At 35.3% G+C, this 19,346-nt stretch overlaps 1 protein-coding gene across 3 annotated transcripts in view; it reads left to right on the forward strand.

The window, feature by feature from the left end:
* Atg16 (Autophagy-related 16) overlaps positions 1-19,346 on the forward strand; it is a 360,113-nt gene that overhangs the window by 80,455 nt on the left and 260,312 nt on the right. The window lies entirely within an intron of this gene.

The following is a 19,346-nucleotide window of genomic DNA, read 5'->3' on the forward strand; positions in this document are numbered from 1 at the left end:
TCAGTCAGTTTTTCATGCGGTTATTTGGACTGAAGAACAGTTATTTTGAACTGAATAAACGTACCGTCTTATTCTACGATAACTGTGCTATTAACTGAAGGAAACACACAATTGTCTCATTTCAGGTCCTGTCATTATGACAGGTAGTAAAAGTGAGGCATTGTTGGCTTTTGTTGAAGCCTACTGTGCTCATCCGGAACTTTGGGACATGCAGCATGTGCATTATGCTAATAGGTTTAAAAGACAGGAGGTATATGATATGTTACTTACAAAATTAAAACAGATGGAACCTTAGGCGACATGCGATACTGTTATTAAAATAGTAAACAACCTACGGTCGGCATTTTGGAAGGAGCTGCGGAAAGTGAACGAAGCTAATAAACCGGGGGACTGGAGGTGAGAAAGTGTACGTTCCAAGGCTTTGGTATTTCCAGAAACTTAGAAGTACACTCCACAGAACATCTGATGAAACTGAAGCAACTGAACTGAACGAACTGAAGGACTGAACCCGATTATCTGACAGTACTCCGCTCACTATCAGTTCAGTTCATCGGTTAAATCAGTTTCTAGCTCAGTTGAGCTGATAAGCTGATAAGCTAGTGTGTGGGCCCTAAGACATAGAGTAATCGATAAACTTTACGAGCTGAACAAAATTATATATATACGTATATGTGTGTGCGTAAATGTTCATGCGTAGTTTTCGACAAAAAACTATTTGTAAAACTAAAAAGTGATCTGTGATGATGATGAAACTGATATCGAAGTAGTAGCAAAGTTTAACCACTTCTGGTTTTGGTAGTATGTTGCGGACGGTGTTCTTAAGAAAATTTCCCTCGACTGACACAAAATTTTCCCTTTTCTTTTCAACTTTTCCCTAATTTGAGGAGTGTCCAATTCCTATAACAGAAGTTATGTGATAGGATTTATTTAAATATAAAGGAAGTACCAACTACATTTGTTTTGTTCATTTGCTTTTTGCTTTTATTATTTTTACTTTTTCCTTCACCTTTTTTTTTTTTTTTAAGAAAAAGCTTAGTCAACAATGACTGAAAATTATTCTACTTTAAACAGTTACTATTGCTATTATATTGTTTATTACTGAAGAACAAAGAAAAATTTAAGCATTTGTAATGGTCAAGCGCAAGAATTTCCGTTTTTTTACGTTTTATCGAAGAAAATTCCCTTTTCCATATTTGTTAAATTTACCTACGAAATTTCCCTGGATTAGTGAAATTTCCCTCAAATTACGAACACTGGTTGCGGGTTGTAATGATATGCTTTCTTGAGACACTGGATCGATTGCAGATAACCATTTGTCGCTCTCTATTAACATTTTTGTTCTATGGCAGTAGATGTTGAAATTGAAAACGGTTAATTTGAACCACTTCCGGTTTGAATAAGAATTACAGAGTTAATGAAGAAGATAGAATGGGACAAGGAATTGATTACAGAAAACCGCATCGTGATATCTCTTTACCGATTTTGCTCTGTGTAAATCAGTATTGAAACCGGAAGTAATATTTAATTTGAACTACGTCCGGTTTTAGTAGAGTGTTTGAGATAGTCATGGCACGTTACCTTGAGACGCTGAATCGTAAAAAAAAACAAAAAAAAACAGTTTCTCGCTATCTGTTATCGTTTTCGTTCTATGGCTAGAAACCGGAAATGACATTGAAACCGGAAATGACTAGTTTAAACCACTTGCGGTTTGAAGAGAGAGTTAGCAGAGGAGATGAAAATTATTCTTGCGACGATCAATTGATAGGTGACTCGTGATAACGGTACCTTATGCAAAATAATATTCTCAAGGGCGCTCTTGTTCCACATTTCGATTATCTTTTATCTATTTGAAGATATCACATAATTACTTTAAAATTAGCGGTATTTTAATTTTGCTGTGATTAGACCTCTTAAGCTGAAAAATCTCTATGAAAAAAAAAAAAAAACCTTGTCCGTTCTCTATTTAGAATGTATAATAATAATAATGGAGGATATTAAGAAGTTTACCTTTTTCTAGGAAAAATATAACCGCATAAGCATGACAAGACTCTCTTGGAGCTTAATGTTATTTATTTTGCACGTCCATTATGGACATGAACGCAAACGTTAAATTACAAGTTATTTGAGGCTTCCATATTATGTTAACACCCTTCACTTTGGCTGGCTTTACCTCGTTCTTGTTTGAAGAGAGAGAAGAAAGGTTGTTTTAGTGACTAAATCATGATTAAGATAAAATAAAAAGGCTCGGTTTTTCAGCATCTACAATCATCTATAGGCTACAGAACTGCTTTCGCTTTTGCTGCTCAGTAATTTACGCCTGTTCACTTTTTACGTTGATATTGGAATTTTTGTTAAAATGATAGTCTTTTATCTGCCATATGTTAGGCGAGTGAGGTAATCGCTGCTTCAAAGAACAAAGAAGGGTTCACATGTGGTTTAAAATAAGAGGGTGGTTACGTATCTATAGTTACTCTTGAAAACGTTCACCGATTACTTACAAGTAGACCTCACCACTTCGCCGTTGCATTAGCAAAAGGAAACAACTACTGCCCTAATATAGGGTTGAATATAAGACACTGACAAAAATTTTAGCTGCTAATGAGCACTAGAAATATGGGAAATCGAAATAGAAACATGAAATTTGGTAAAACCAAATACAATATAATTTGATAGTTGCAAGACCAATATTTTTTCGAAATAGATGGAGGAACAATAGTTATGACTTCAACTATGTAAATCGAGTTAGGAGGGATGTTTTTATTGCATTCCAGATCATGGACGCCATCTTGAAATCCGCCATATTGGATCCACGTCAACTTTTTCAAATAGAAAGAGGGCCATGTGAGGTATCAAACAACAATGATTTTTTCCACCCAATCTCATACACTAATTAGTTTATCCATATCTAGAACGGTTTACAACTTACAGTTCTTTGAATGTTGAAAAATTCGTTGTTTGTAGCAGATAGCAGATAACTGCAGTGACAATGGACATAGCTCCAGAGATAGCATTCTTACTGGACAAAATTACGGCAATGCAAGAAATGCAAGTCCTCAGCATTCATAAAATGGTCAAAACAGAATTATGCAGAGCACCATGAGCACCTAATAAAAAATGAAGCGTCACAAATATCGCAAAAGTTAATGCCAGGAATATTGAAAGCGTGCTTCTTCGACACTTCGAACCATTCGATCGGCTCACCAATATATACTGATTTACAAAATGCTTATTGAATCATTCCCGCGAAGCGAGGAGACTGAAATTGATTGTACACAAGGGAATGCAGAGTGACAATAGTATCTCTGGAATGCAGTTTTGAATGGAAATGTTCATCCTTTATTGCACAATCACAAATGGTACGCCTATGTTTTGTATTATCTAAAAAAATACAATCAAAGGTTCAAATATGCCGGTGGTACCTTTTGGAATTTGTCGCACTTTCACTGATTTCCCAGGTGGAGCTATTATACTTCGCACCTCTTCATTATTAAATAATTCTCAGCTATCCAGGATAAGTGAATTCCTGCTCCGTGTATTCGGCCAATAGCAATTCACATACCATTCTCGCAATTCAGGTAATCCCATTTTACCAGATGTTGATGCCAGATGTATTGCCAAGTCTCTGCACTAACCTATGAAATCCAGTCTGCAATGTTACAGACACTATTCCGTTCTTTTCCTGGAGAACAAAACTGCATGCCAGAGATACTATTGTCACTCTGCATTCCCTTTGTGTACAATCAATTTCAGTCTCCTCGCTTCGCGGGAATGATTCAATAAGCATTTTGTAAATCAGTATATATTGGTGAGCCGATCGAATGGTTCCAAGTGTCAAAGAAGCACGCTTTCAATATTCCCGGCATTAACTTTTGCGATATTAGTGACTTTCATTTTTTATTAGGTGCTCATGGTGCTCTGCATAATTCTGTTTTGACCATTTTATGAATGCTGAGGACTTGCATTTCTTGCATTGCCGTAATTTTGTCCAGTAAGAATGCTATCTCTGGAGCTATGTCCATTGTCACTGCAATTATCTGTTATCTGCTACAAACAACGAATTTTTCAACATTCAAAGAACTGTAAGTTGTGAACCGCTCTAGATATGGATAAACTAATTAGTGTATGAGATTGGGTGGAAAAAATCATTGTTGTTTGATACCTCACACAGCCCTCTTTCCATTTGAAAAAGTTGACGTGGATCCAATATGGCGGATTTCAAGATGGCGTCCATGATCTGGAATGCCACAAAAACATCCCTCCTAACTCGATTTACATAGCTGAAGTCATAACTATTGTTCCTCCATCTATTTCGAAAAAATATCGGTCTTGCAACTATCAAATTATATTGTACTTGGCTTTCCCACATTCATGTTTCTATTTCGTTTTTTCCATATTTCTAGTGCTCATTAGCAGCTAAAATTTTTGTCAGTGTCTTATATTCAACCCTATATTAGGGCAGTAGTTGTTTCCTTTTGCTAACGCAACGGCGAAGTGGTGAGGTCTACTTGTTAGTGTCTTTATTTACAGGAAACATTTTAATGCAAGTAGCTTTTAGTGGACTTTATATGCATTTCTGGTTTTTGCATTCTTTCCTTTCCGTTTTGTTTCGCAGTATAGAGGTTCAGCCTAAAAGATATAGATTAAACGCTTCATAAAACGAAAACTCATCATCATCATCATCATAGGTATTCTGCCATTATTGACAGTTCACTTAAGGCACTGAGAACCTTCCATGCTCCACGGTCTTCTGCTAACCTCTTGTCTTCACGTGCTATTTTTCCGTTTTGATATCATCCATTAATTGCAGTATCCTTCGCCCACTTCCTCTCTTTTGTGCCACCATACCCTCTAGCACGTCCCTCATGGTACAGTTACTTCTAAACCAATGTCCCAACAACTTTCTCGTCCTTTTTTCAATTATATATAAAATTGTTCTTTTCTCCCCTACCATTTCTAATACCCTCTCATTCATTTTCTGCTTGACCCAACTAATTCTGTCTATTCTTTTCCACACCCACATTTCGAAAGCTTCAAGTCGTTTTTCATCATTTTTGCATAATGTCCATGTTTCTGATCCATACAGTACAATCACGCGAAGCATTTTATGAGTCTTTTTCTCAACGCTTTATTCAAAATTCCACAAAATAGTATTTTCTTCCTCCTAAAGGCTTCTTTCGCCATTTCTATCCTTGCTTTTCGTTCACGTTTGCATTTCATATTATCATAAATAATACTATCTGAGTATCAAAAAGTAGTCACCTGTTCTATTTTCTCCTCTTCAACTTCTATAGTTGACACCGACCGCTTCTTTCCAATCACCATGGCTTTTTCTTTCTAACATTTATTTTCATCTTATATTCTTCACAGCCCTACCTCAAGTTTTCTAACATCTTATTGATTTTCTTTCCAGATTCCGCAACAAGTGTCATACCATCTGCAAACTGTATACACCTAATCATTCTACCTGCTTTGGAAATCTCATCTTCATTATGTAGTCTCTTTGTCATTACCTCTTTAGCTAGATAGGCGAGATAGCATCCCTGTCAAGCTCCTCTTCCAGTTGCACTCTCCTCTGTCATTTCCTCCCCTATTCTAACATTTACTTGTTGGTTCATATATAAGTTTCTTATGAGTCTTCGATCTTTTTATTCCAACCCAACCTTCTTTAGAACTTCCAACAACTAAGTATATTTATTACCTCTTCTAGATAGATATTAAATAATGTAGGCGAGAGACAGGATCCCTGTCGAACTCTCCTTCCAATTGCACTCTCCTCTGTCATTTCCTCCCCTATTCTGACATTTATTTGTTGGTTCATATATAAGTTTCTTATGAGTCTTCGATCTTTCTATTCCAACCCAACCTTCTTTAGAACTTCCAACAACTAAGTATATTTATTACCTCTTCTAGATAGATATTAAATAATGTAGGCGAGAGACAGGATCCCTGTCGAACTCTCCTTCCAATTGCACTCTCCTCTATCATTTCCTCCTTTATTCTGACATTTATTTGTTGGTTCATATATAAGTTTCTTATGAGTCTTCGATCTTTCTATTCCAACCCAACCTTCTTTAGAACTTCCAACAACTAAGTATATTTATTACCTCTTCTAGATAGATATTAAATAATGTAGGCGAGAGACAGGATCCCTGTCGAACTCCTCTTCCAATTGCATTCTCCTCTGTCATTTCCTCTCCTTTTCTCACATTTACTTGTTGGTTCATATATAAGTTTCTTATGAGTCTTCGATCTTTCTATTCCAACCCAACCTTCTTTAGAACTTCCAACAACTAAGTATATTTATTACCTCTTCTAGATAGATATTAAATAATGTAGGCGAGAGACAGGATCCCTGTCGAACTCTCCTTCCAATTGCACTCTCCTCTATCATTTCCTCCTTTATTCTGACATTTATTTGTTGGTTCATATATAAGTTTCTTATGAGTCTTCGATCTTTCTATTCCAACCCAACCTTCTTTAGAACTTCCAACAACTAAGTATATTTATTACCTCTTCTAGATAGATATTAAATAATGTAGGCGAGAGACAGGATCCCTGTCGAACTCTCCTTCCAATTGCACTCTCCTCTGTCATTTCCTCTCCTATTCTAACATTTACTTGTTGGTTCATATATAAGTTTCTTACGAGTCTTCGATCTTTCTATTCCAACCCAACCTTCTTTAGAACTTCCAACAACTAAGTATATTTATTACCTCTTCTAGATAGATATTAAATAATGTAGGCGAGAGACAGGATCCCTGTCGAACTCCCTTTCCAATTTCACTCTCCTCTGTCATTTCCTCCTCTATTTTAACACCTACTTGTTGGTTTACATATAAGTTTCTTACGAGTCTTCCATCTTTCCATTCCAACCCAACATTATTACATTCCAGCATTATTCTTGTGTTCTTATTGCTATATAAGCCTATCACCATTTGCTATTGCTACATTCAATGCAATTTACAACGTAGTTAGGACATGTAATGGCTCAATATCAATGGGAAAGAGTAACAACTATTACATATATATGACATTACAAGATCTACCGTATTAATCATTACTACGAGGAGCAACAATATTTGAAATTTTGAAAGTTTGAGAGTACAAAATATGTGGTTTCACGCGATCAGCAAGTTGCCAGTTTATTCGACGGTTCATCCAGAAGTCAGTAGTCAACAAATTGCTGTTGTATCGCGGATTTGTGTAATCGATATTAATTGAATTGTTTGAATTTGGCTAAAATATACAATTGTGTGAAAATTTGTTTCAAAATCATTTACAATAAAAATATTTACATTATGGCTGTTCATATTCCCGTCATAACGTTGTGATCACTATCTTCCTATTGCATCGACCGCGAGTTTGCTTTGCTTTAATCTTGAAATGTTAAAATCAGTGGTCGAAGTGAGACGGTATGCCGTGGTATGCCATACCGCCTCTGGTTTTTCAGAGATCAAGACATACCTCCTCTGTTTTTCAGTGATCAAGACATACCGTCACTGGAAAGTAAATGCTAAATCCATTTTTATACAAGGTAAGTGACGAATAGCTTTGTACGTAGAAAGATTTTATTTCTTATGTAGAAATAATTTCTAAGTTGACAACACAGACATTTTTGTTATCTTTGTTTCTTTCTTATATATGTGTCTGTCTTCTTGCCATGCTTATAAATGCCATGTTTTGAGCATGGGCGGGTTTAGGAGTTGTCTGCTGTGGGGGCAGACCTTCCGGGGTTTGAAGTACCCCACAGTCGAGGGGGGGGGTTCTGGAAGATTTCCTGCAGGAAATTGTTAATATCTGCATTCAGTTTTTCGACTATTTTTGTTCATAACTCTCTATAATACAACATAAGGGGATATTTTAAAAAATAATTTTTAGAGAGTTGTTGGCGGAGGATGACGCTCCAAGTCTCTAACTATAGAGAAGCTGTCCAGTAGTTTTCAGTCATTACGTAAATAGAAGTGCAATCTTTCAGGCAATGTACCTTCAATGTACACATTTCAATATTTATATAGCCGGTATGTCGAGTCAAAATCGTAATAAAACATACCGTCTCTGTTTTCTTTCCACTTCGAAGAAAGGTTAAAATCTTTCAATTTTTCACCTAATGGGAGAGGGAGGAGTGGGAGACTACTACTGGATCTCAAGTTCAGGTTATAGCGTGGGGAACAGAAGTACTTGTCATCGGAGTACTCTTTGTTGCTTATACTTACAGAAGCAGAATATCCTTTCTTCGCACGGTGAGAATACGTTTCATTCATAAACGGTTGAATTTGGATTTAACCGGCAGCGGAAGTGACACTATTTATCTCAGCGACCCTAAAAACTATGTATTGGGTACTAATATCGGTCATTTTCGATCATTTTTATATATCACCCCCTCCCCCCAAATTGCGGGGCTGGATTTGGCTTTAAACGGCATCGGAAGTGTTACTGTTCTTTTCAGCCACCCTAAAAACTATGGATTCGACAGTAGTATCGGTCATTTTCGACCTTTTTATATATATATATATATATAACTCTCCCCGTCTTCCAAATTGTGAGGCTTAATTTGGATTTAAACGGCTTCGGAAATGTCACTGTTCATCTCAGCGTTCCAAAAAACTATGGAGTCAATACTAATATCGGTCAGTTTCGTTCATTTTTAAATCTGTCTCCCTCCTCGAAGTTGTATCGTGAAAATGAAGTGATAATATCCATATCAGGCTCAAACCTTATCTATGTTGAAAATTTGATCGAGATCGGATGGGTGGTTCACGAGTTATGGAGTCACAAACATAGTCACTATATATATATATATATATATATATATATATATATATATATATATATATATATATAGAGAGAGAGAGAGAGAGAGAGAGAGAGAGAGAGAGAGAGAAAGAGAAAGAGAGGGGAGAAAATTATCTTACCTATGAAATTTACTAATGTCCGTGCGAATAAAAATTGTTACTTTACCAATATTAGTAATCACAAAAAATGATCCCACATCCAACAATGTGATAAATACACGCACTTGCTATTTTAAATTGCCACATTTTGTACTACACAAAAGATAAACTAGTAAAATTTTGCCATTACTAATTTTTTTAAAAAGTGTTTTACGAACTGTAGAAATATGCTGCAAATTTTGACAAATAATCTTAACGGTTTTATTACAGACTAAAAGTGAACAATGTTGTTCATAGCTGCAAGTAAAAAGTGCTTCAAGGTAAGCAGCTCAAAGCGAGCAAAGAAGAGAATTACTCGTCGGCGGTTGCAGTATTTGTTATTCAAGTGATGTCCTATCCGGTTGAGTTTATTTCCTCTTTAGTAATTTTTTTCTCTCTCTTAAAGTTGCAGTCATATATTCTTGGAAATGCTTTTGGTCGGAAGCCACTGAGTGTATTTCCTCGTATTTCATAGGTCCCCTCGATCAATATATGCAAGTGGCCATTGTACTTAAAGAGTTAAAACAAACAAACAAACAGATTGCAAATTACAATATAGAACAATGAAGATATAAAGAATCAAATCGAGTTTTTCATGCTCTCAGTATTTTGTTGGTACGTGTTGCTGAAGAACTTAAAATACACATGTACAAAAGTACTTGTAAAAATAACCAAGGAGTACTGGTTGATTTACAAACAGGAAGAAAGGGATAAAGGAGCTTATTAAGAGTCTTCATCCCGGCGAAATTAAAATACCGCTCATTTTACAGTAATTATGTGATATCTTCAAATAGATAAAAGATAATTGAAATATGGAACAAGAGCGCTTTAGACAATATAATTTTGCGTGAGATACCGTTATCACAAGTTACCTAGTAGCTTTCCGTTTTCAGCTGTTTAGAAACGCGAAAATAAATGCCGAATTTCAAAATGGCTCGAAATCGAAAGCAGATAAGTGAGTCGTGATAACGGTTTCTCATGTAAAATAATATTGTCTAGGGCGCTCTTGTTCCACATTTCGATTATCTTTTATCTATTTGAAGATATCACATAATTACTGTAAAATTAGCGGTATTTTAATTTCGCCGGGATGAAGACTCTTAACTTAATCGCTAGAAGTAAATAAGAGTGTCATTTAACACTTCTCATAACAATACGAAGCGATATCGAAAAGTAACGAACACTTATTATTTTTTTTTAAAAGAGGAAATTGACTTACCAAAAACTCCTTTATGTACAGAGTGCGTGAAAAAAATGTATACACATTTTGAACCGTCATAGAAAATTTATTTTCCGTTCTACAAGGTTCAGTTGCTGGAAATGGAAAGCTTAAAGTCCAATTTGAAACATAAGTGCACTTTCTGACGTAAATGTAATTACTGTTCAAAATGGCGGCCTTCAGCATCAATATATTTCTCAGTAAGAGTTACTACTGATTCCGTGCATCATATTAACGTGTCCAATGGGATTTCTGCGCACGATTTCTTGAATCTCATTCCAAAGTGTGTCTTTAAGTTACATGATTTACGTTTGTACACCTCATTTTTTGAACCGCATCAACATTCTCAAACTTCCAGTACCACTTAATTACCTGCTTCTGCGCTTCAAATCTCAAACGTACGTTCAACATCTTGCAGTTACTTCCTTGCCACTAACTGGGCTGAGTAGCTAGAGCGACAATTCTGCTGTCACCTGTTGAAGAAAGATAACATTACTTTCTCCTAGAAATTGAATCTTGTAGCAGTTCAAAATGTGTATACATTTTTTCTCACGCACCCGGTATTTACTCTTGGAAATGAATGAGAATACTACCACATTATCCCCCCCAGGGGGTCGAAGGAGGAGAATAAACACAATTATGGTTGTTCCTGAGATAAAATATTCTGAATGTAAAATAATTCCCCATTCGGATCTTCGGGGGGAGGGGGGATTTCTTCGGAGAGTATCATCAAAGGAGAAAATAATAACTTTCATTCCAGCGTAGGAACTTTATGACGTACTGCTAAACTTAAAAATTTATAAAGGGGCACGGTGACTCAGTGGTAACGTTCTTATCTCTAATGCTTGAAGTCCCGGGTTCAATCCCCAGCCAAGTAAATTTGTGCTGGACAGCATGAGTTTTTTCCGAGTACTTCAGTTTCCTTCCACGTTCTTGTTCCACCGATTCTTCCATCATCAATCATGCACTTGCCTTAATCATCCGTTTCCCTTCGCCTAAACGGCATAACCGTAAGACGTTAAACTGAAAGACTTCATGCAGTGTTCGAAGTGGAAAAAAAAAGCAGAGGCGGGCGGTATGCTTTATTACGATTTTCACTTGATATACCGGCTATCTAAATGTTGAAATGCAGTGAGGATATGTTGCCTAAAAGAATGCAAAGATTGCATTTCTATTTATATAATAACTTAAAATCATTGGAGAGCTTCTCTGTAATAACGGGGGGGATATGGAGAGACTTTGATCCCCTGTCAACAACTTTCTGAAAAGAAAGTCTTATGTTGTATTATAGAGAATTATACACGAAAATGCTCAAAAAGCCAATTAGGATATTAACAATTTCCTGCGGGAAAACTTAGGTCTCTCCCCAAATGTCGCGTATTCCAAACCCCCAAAAATTCCGCCCCCAAGCAAACAACCCCTAAATCCGCCCATGCTCAAAACACGGCATTTATATGCATTAAGGCAAGATCACACACACACACACAGTCACTCACTCTCACTCTCTTTCTCTCTCTCTCTCTCTCTCTCTCTCTCTCGCTCACTCACTCTCTCACGCATACCTAACAAAGAAACAATTCAACATGGCACATCAAAATATAAACTAGATGAACTTGTTTGATGACACCTTATTTTAAAAACAAAAGGTAGGAAAAAGATAACTAAAATGTTGGTGTTGTCAACTTAGAAATTATTTCTGCATAAGAAATAAAATCCTTTTACGTGCGAAGCTATTCATCAATTAGTGTGTATAAAAATGGATTTATTAAACGTATTTAGCATCTACTTTCCAGTGACGGTGTTTTAATCATTGAAAAACCAGAGACGGTATGCCTTCATCACTGAAAAACCAGAGGCGGTAGGCATACCACCGCATACCGTCTCACTTCGACCACTGACTTCATGACTTCAAGACTTGAAAATTTATAAGTGGAAATGCTTAAACGTAAAGTTAACGTAAGTGAGTTTGAGTGAAGTACGATGGTCAGTAAAAAGGGAAATAGTGTCGGGAAATTACACACTATTCTATTCAGGTAGCGTTAGGGCGAAGAAAGGTGTTACGATAGCAATGGAAAGCAAAATACCAAACAGTGTAACCAAAGTGGGATGACACACTGAACGTTTGATATTTGTAAAGTTTAAGTGCAAAAACCAGTGAATATTGTAATAATACAGGTGTATATGTCAACACTAGAAGTTAACCACTTCTTGTTAAACGTTTATCACTATAGATCTATCTCAAATAGGATAATAGACTGCGAGAAGGTATTTTCCTGCCATCGATTAAACTTACCAAGAATACATCCCGTCTCCATCCTTAACGCAGTACTGAAACCGGAAATGCTAGAAATCTACTATCACTTCCGGCTTCATTATTCAAAGAAAATATCACGCCATACAAGCCAAACATCTTGACGTGGTGTACATGTGACACTATTACTTTTAAAATTTTAGAAAATGTATCAAATAAGCCAGAAAGTATCTACAAACTGCTATTAAATAAATCAATAATCAGAGCCCGGATGCTGTTGACCTAAAATTTTCTAAAAAGTGACCTATTTATTTATTTATTTATTTAACAATCACCAGATACAGCTCAGAGGCCATTTTACACTGGATATCCAACAACAACAACAACAACAATGGAAAGGATTTGGGAAGGTATCGGCCAGGGCCTGTTTTAGTAGGTACCATCCCGGCATTTGCCTGGTAGGACTGAGGGAAACCCTGGAAAACCTCAGTCAGGATGGTCGGCAGCGGGATTCGAACCCACGACCTCCCGAATGCGAAGCCAACACTCTACCACTTGAGCTACTTCGCTCGGTAAAATGACACTAAAATTCCTGTAAAATGACCCTAAAAATCACCAAAATTGACCTTAAAACTTGCGTTTTCTTAAACGTTTATTTCGTTAAACATTGACATTTTTAATATCCATTGGATTTTTAGTTAACATTTCTCACTCATGTTCAAAAAGTATTGTTTCACTTAGTTGCAGTCCATTGATCATTTATTTCTATTGATCAGTCCATTGTACGGCATTGTAAGTATTGAAAGCGTCAGTTCACTCCCGAGTTGAAGCTAGGAAGCACTCTTAAACAATAAAAGTTCGCAAGTGTAGACTACATGAAAATAATAGATAGAAACATGTTTAAAATCCTTGTACGCCTTCTAATCCATTTTTAGTTATTCACGTGATCACATCCTTTGTGGTCAACAACCCAAAACTATCTGTTTGGCCACCTACCAACCCCCACCTTTCGTTAACCAGCTACAATTTAGTTTTAATTAGCTTGTTAAGAATGCAGTTTTTCCACCCCAATAGTCAGGAAGCAAGAAAAGAGATTATTCAACTTCGTCTTTTCCACATTCGTAAACCGTGTTCATTTAAAGATTTCCTTATGTAGAAGAAAAAGAATAAAAAGACCATAAGTGACCTAAAAGTTACCAAAAGTTGACCCTAAATAACTATTTTTCGAACTTAGAGTTGATGGATAACGTTTTTATTTGAACTTGCCTTGTCCAGAAAAAAGTTGACTTGTCAACAAGATCCGGGCTCTGTTAATAATAATATCCAAACCTTTTCTTACCGACCAAAATTTTCTTGCGCAGTTCATGACCATTTTTGGGCACTCAAATTTATAGACTATAGAAAGATCCTGAAAATAAATATTAGTTTATACGATAACGTTTTGTAGCAAGTTTGTAGTGAGTTAGCAAATTTCTTTTATTCCTACATACCTTCAATTGTAAATGAGTAATTTCTTTTATTCCTGTATACCTACATTTATAAGTCAAGAAATTTCTTTTATTCCTACATACCTTCAATTGTAAATGAGTAATTCCTTTTATTCCTGTATACCTACATTTATAAGTTAGGAAATTTCTTTTATTCATACATACCTTCAATTGTAAATGAGTAATTTCTTTTATTCCTGTATACCTACATTTATAAGTTAGGAAATTTCTTTTATTCCTACATACCTTCAATTGTAAATGAGTAATTTCTTTTATTCCTGTATACCTACATTTATAATATGTTAGGTAATTTCTTTTATTCCTACATACCTTCAATTGTAAATGAGTAATTTCTTTTATTCCTGTATACCTACATTTATAAGTTAGGAAATTTCTTTTATTCCTACATACCTTCAATTGTAAATGATTAATTTCTTTTATTCCTGTATACCTACATTTATAAGTTAGGAAATTTCTTTTATTCCTACATACCTTCAATTGTAAATGAGTAATTTCTTTTATTCCTGTATACCTACATTTATAAGTTAGGAAATTTCTTTTATTCCTACATACCTTCAATTGTAAATGAGTAATTTCTTTTATTCCTGTATACCTACATTTATAAGTTAGGAAATTTCTTTTATTCCTACATACCTTCAATTGTAAATGAGTAATTTCTTTTATTCCTGTATACCTACATTTATAAGTTAGGTAATTTCTTTTATTCCTACATACCTTCAATTGTAAATGATTAATTTCTTTTATTCCTGTATACCTACATTTATAAGTTAGGAAATTTCTTTTATTCCTGCATATCTTCAATTGTAAATGAGTAATTTCTTTTATTCCTGTATACCTACATTTATAAGTTAGGAAATTTCTTTTATTCCTACATACCTTCAATTGTAAATGAGTAATTTCTTTTATTCCTGTATACCTACATTTATAAGTTAGGAAATTTCTTTTATTCCTACATACCTTCAATTGTAAATAAGTAATTTCTTTTATTCCTGTATACCTACATTTATAAGTTAGGAAATTTCTTTTATTCCTACATATCTTCAATTGTAAATGAGTAATTTCTTTTATTCCTGTATACCTACATTTATAAGTTAGGAAATTTCTTTTATTCCTACATACCTTCAATTGTAAATGATTAATTTCTTTTATTCCTGTATACCTACATTTATAAGTTAGGTAATTTCTTTTATTCCTACATACCTTCAATTGTAAATGAGTAATTTCTTTTATTCCTGTATACCTACATTTATAAGTTAGGAAATTTCTTTTATTCCTACATACCTTCAATTGTAAATGAGTAATTTCTTTTATTCCTGTATACCTACATTTATAAGTTAGGAAATTTCTTTTATTCCTACATACCTTCAATTGTAAATGAGTAATTTCTTTTATTCCTGTATACCTACATTTATAAGTTAGGAAATTTCTTTTATTCCTACATACCTTCAATTGTAAATGATTAATTTCTTTTATTCCTGTATACCTACATTTATAAGTTAGGAAATTTCTTTTATTCCTACATACCTTCAATTGTAAATGAGTAATTTCTTTTATTCCTGTATACCTACATTTATAAGTTAGGAAATTTCTTTTATTCCTACATACCTTCAATTGTAAATGAGTAATTTCTTTATGAGTTAGTAAATTCCCTTTATTCCTCTGTAACTACATTTATAAGTTAGCAAATTTAGTACATTTCTTTTTATCCCTAAATTCCTATCTGTATGAGTTAGTATTTTTTTTTATTCCCACACATATATGGGTAAAATAGCAAATTTTTCTTCCCACGTACATGGATAAGGTTGTAAATTTCTTTTGTTCCTACACAAACACAATTTGTAGAAGATACTGTTTTAAAATACTGTTTCTTTTGAACTCGAACTGGAGAAAAAAATCTTTAACATAGAGAAAGAAGATAGTTAATTAAAAGAAATAGCCATAAAATTAGCCGTAGTTGACCTTGCTGATAACTTCAGCCCACGTGTGTTAGATCGTTAATGACAACCATAATGCTTTATCGCTAAGTATAATTGCAGAATAATATAAATGTAAATAACATTTACGTGGTACATTTTGTGCTTTTCACCCTCCCTCCTCGGTAAATAGCTCTTAATTTGTGTGTTGTCCTTTGATCAACGTGTTTATGCAGCGGAAAAATACAACAATGCTATTATGGTGGAAGGCGACCTTGGTACTGATATTTTTACAAATCAGATGAGCTTATCTTTAGCAGTGAGCATCCGAAAAACCAGACACTGGAAATCCTGTTGTCTATATAACCATTGCTCTATGTAGAATAAAGCAACTGTTTCGTATTGTGTTATAAGCTAGAAGAAAGAATTCTTGGTGTTAACTAGATGGTGAATAAGTGAAGTTTCTTTGTTTAGACGTTGGTGAATTTTGTAGTGTTTCTGGATCCGGTTGTAACGAATATAACGACGTTTCCTCTTAGTATGTGCTGTTTCTCTCAAGCAAATTATGCAAATGTTATCATCGTAGGAGCTTCATCCGTACTGATCACAAATCAACTCTAGTTTTCTTACATTTTAAAAGTGATTATTTTTCATTGTAATCATAAGTTCTGTCTATGTGAGAATATCTCGGCGTCTTTTTTGTCTAGACCAGGCGTTTACCCAGAAATTTTTGTTGAAAGGGGTCCAATATTACAAGCCACTACTTCTATATAGTATTGAATAGGCATTATTCTGCACACGAAAAGACGATAAGTAATTGTAAAATACTTCCACCTATATTTCCAGAAGAAATAATAGAACTAGATTGTTTTTATAAGAGAAAGAGTACAGATGAAGTGTAAGATCAAATTTTCATGCTACATCAATCATTTCCCTGTTAAACAAGTATAGTTTTTTTTCAGAAAGTGTACAAATGTATGTTGAATTAGAAAGTTCGCGGGTCTGGACCTAGTGGACTCCTGTGGGTGCACCGCCCGTGTAGACAATAGATACCCCAAAGAATTTGGGTGAGATTCTCAAGGCGAGGAAATTACGATATGAAGATACTGTCGTGTTTAGATTTAAATTTATTTTGTACAATATTCAGCAATATACATTTTAAGTTTTAAAAAAATCTGACGCAAATTCATCAGGGTGGGTCATAAGCAGGAATTTATTTCGGGAGGGTTCTAAAGCGTTTCGGGGGAGTCCAAATACAATTTGAGGCTAAATTATATGAAAATTTCTAAAATTGGCCCTAAAAGTAGACTACATTAGAAAAAAAGTCGGGATTTCGGGGGGGGGCGGACCCCCAGGACCCCCCTGCGTACGCCCCTGGTATTGACTTAATTATCTTTAAACGTTCATAAATGTTCTTCATTGTAGTAGCACAATCACTTTATCTATTTGTAATTTTTATACAAAGAATCATGCAACACTACGAAGTGTTTGAGATCTTAAAATCAGAATAAATTAGTGATGCTCACTAGATTCGTGAAATTTCATTTATTGTTTCGAATTTAAAATTGTACTTCGTATCTTGTTCTCAAGACAATTAATTTTTCGTCTCGTGGTTAATACTAATCTCAAAGCATGTCGTAGCAAAGCTATTCGGTCCACTAGGTTTGTGGAATCTAGAGATAGAGTAGGATGTTAGGTTCCCTCTCCATAGGCTATGAGCAGTAGCGTACCCAGGAATTTATTTCGGAGAGGGTCCAAACTAAATATGAAGGTATTTTATATTAAAATTCCTAAAATTGTCCTTAAAATTAGGCTAAATTTACACAGAAGTTTAAATTTCGGGAGGGGGGTATGGACCCCCAGGACCCACCCCCTGTGTACGTCCCTGGTCATAAGTTCGTAGTGCTTCAGGGAGATTTGCATCAAATTTTGTTTTACATAGTTTTTTTTTCCTTTTCCAACACTCCAGTGGGGGGCACTTGGTTGAAAAAGTGTAAAAGCTTTCTCAGGCTAGTCATCCTGAGTGAGGTTTCCCTCATTCACACCAGAGAAATGCTGGCATGGTACCTAGCATACAGGTCCCAGGCCACTTTCTTCCTTCCCCAATCCTTTCTTCCTTCCCTTTCCTCGAATAGTGTGATCGCCGAGGGACGTCATCACTCATACGTGACGAGCTAAATAGGTTTAGATGCCGAACGTCCAGAAATCGAATTTCTAATCTTAATCCTTTTCCAACACTGCTCCGCCGATGATATCTTTCTGTGATACCTGCTACATCGATGATAACTGGCCGTTCAGTCCTTGACTTGAAGTGGCACATCTGGTATGAAAACGTGGCTGAAATCAAAAATCATATTATGCTGAATTCGTGCCCAATAAGACCAGACCTAACACCGGTTAACTTTCTTAGCAAGGAAAGAATACATTTATAACCCCGTTAACTTCGGGAACGGAGAAATACGTACAAATGATCGAAAATGACCGATATTAGTGTCGAATCCATAGTTTTCAGGTTGCTGAGACGAACAGTGACAGTTCCTATGCAGTTTAAATCCAAATTCACCCCTTTATGTCCAAAATGAAACGTATTCTCCTCGTGCGAAGAACGGGTATTCTGCTGGTCTTCAATATTTGGGTTTAATTGCAATCCGTACCTGGGCTTATTCGCAACCCGGAAACTATCACAAACAAACTTTACTTTATTTGCTCAAATTCTCCAGCTACTGACAACCATAGGACATATACAATTCTGTCAATAGAGTATATACCTAGTTCATCCAATATTTTCCGCCCAACATATACCAAACCATAAATGGATGGTTTAGTGTATGTAATGTGTGTAAGAATATTCATAATTCGTACAATGTGCAAATGAAAAGTCAAATACCTCGATAGATATTGTTGACGGAATCCAGATGCTGCAGAATTTATGTCGTCTGAGTGCTTTGGGAAAAACCTGAAAATAATCCTGTTCTCGTATCTGAAGCGTGACTGTAGTTCTAAAATCAACTTAATTTGCATGGAGTGCTCATGACTTCTCTTCATTGGAATTTCATTTTCTCTCTCGCGGCCGTCTTCAAGGACGAATGAAGCTGTAACTTGTTTCATTGAGCATGGAAGGAAATCATACATTTCTCATAGCTACGGCTATTTCTGCATCTTTGCTCAAGATAGCTTCTAACTTGGGGTTACATACATTCGATTACTTACGACGACTTTGGATTATAAGAACTTGGAGCCGAGGAGGACTTTTCAGTTTCGTAGTCCGAATTCCTTTCTTTTTGTTTCATTTTGACGCCACGGGATGTCAATTAGATGTCCATATAATATCCAGTAAGTTCATTTACAGTAGTTTACAAAGCTGCTTGGGGCATGTAATGCAAGCCAAATGAATTTCCAAGCAAAGATCATTAGTTTGTATACAATGTACAGAGTGGTCCAATGATGTTTCAAAGACTGTGGTAAAGAAACTAACAACATAATTTGAACATAAATACATTACTCTCGTACCTTTCCTTACAAGAA

Source organism: Thermobia domestica, chromosome 4 (genome assembly GCF_964235325.1).
Source record: "Thermobia domestica chromosome 4, izTheDome1.hap1.1, whole genome shotgun sequence".
Lineage (NCBI taxonomy): Eukaryota > Metazoa > Arthropoda > Insecta > Zygentoma > Lepismatidae > Thermobia > Thermobia domestica.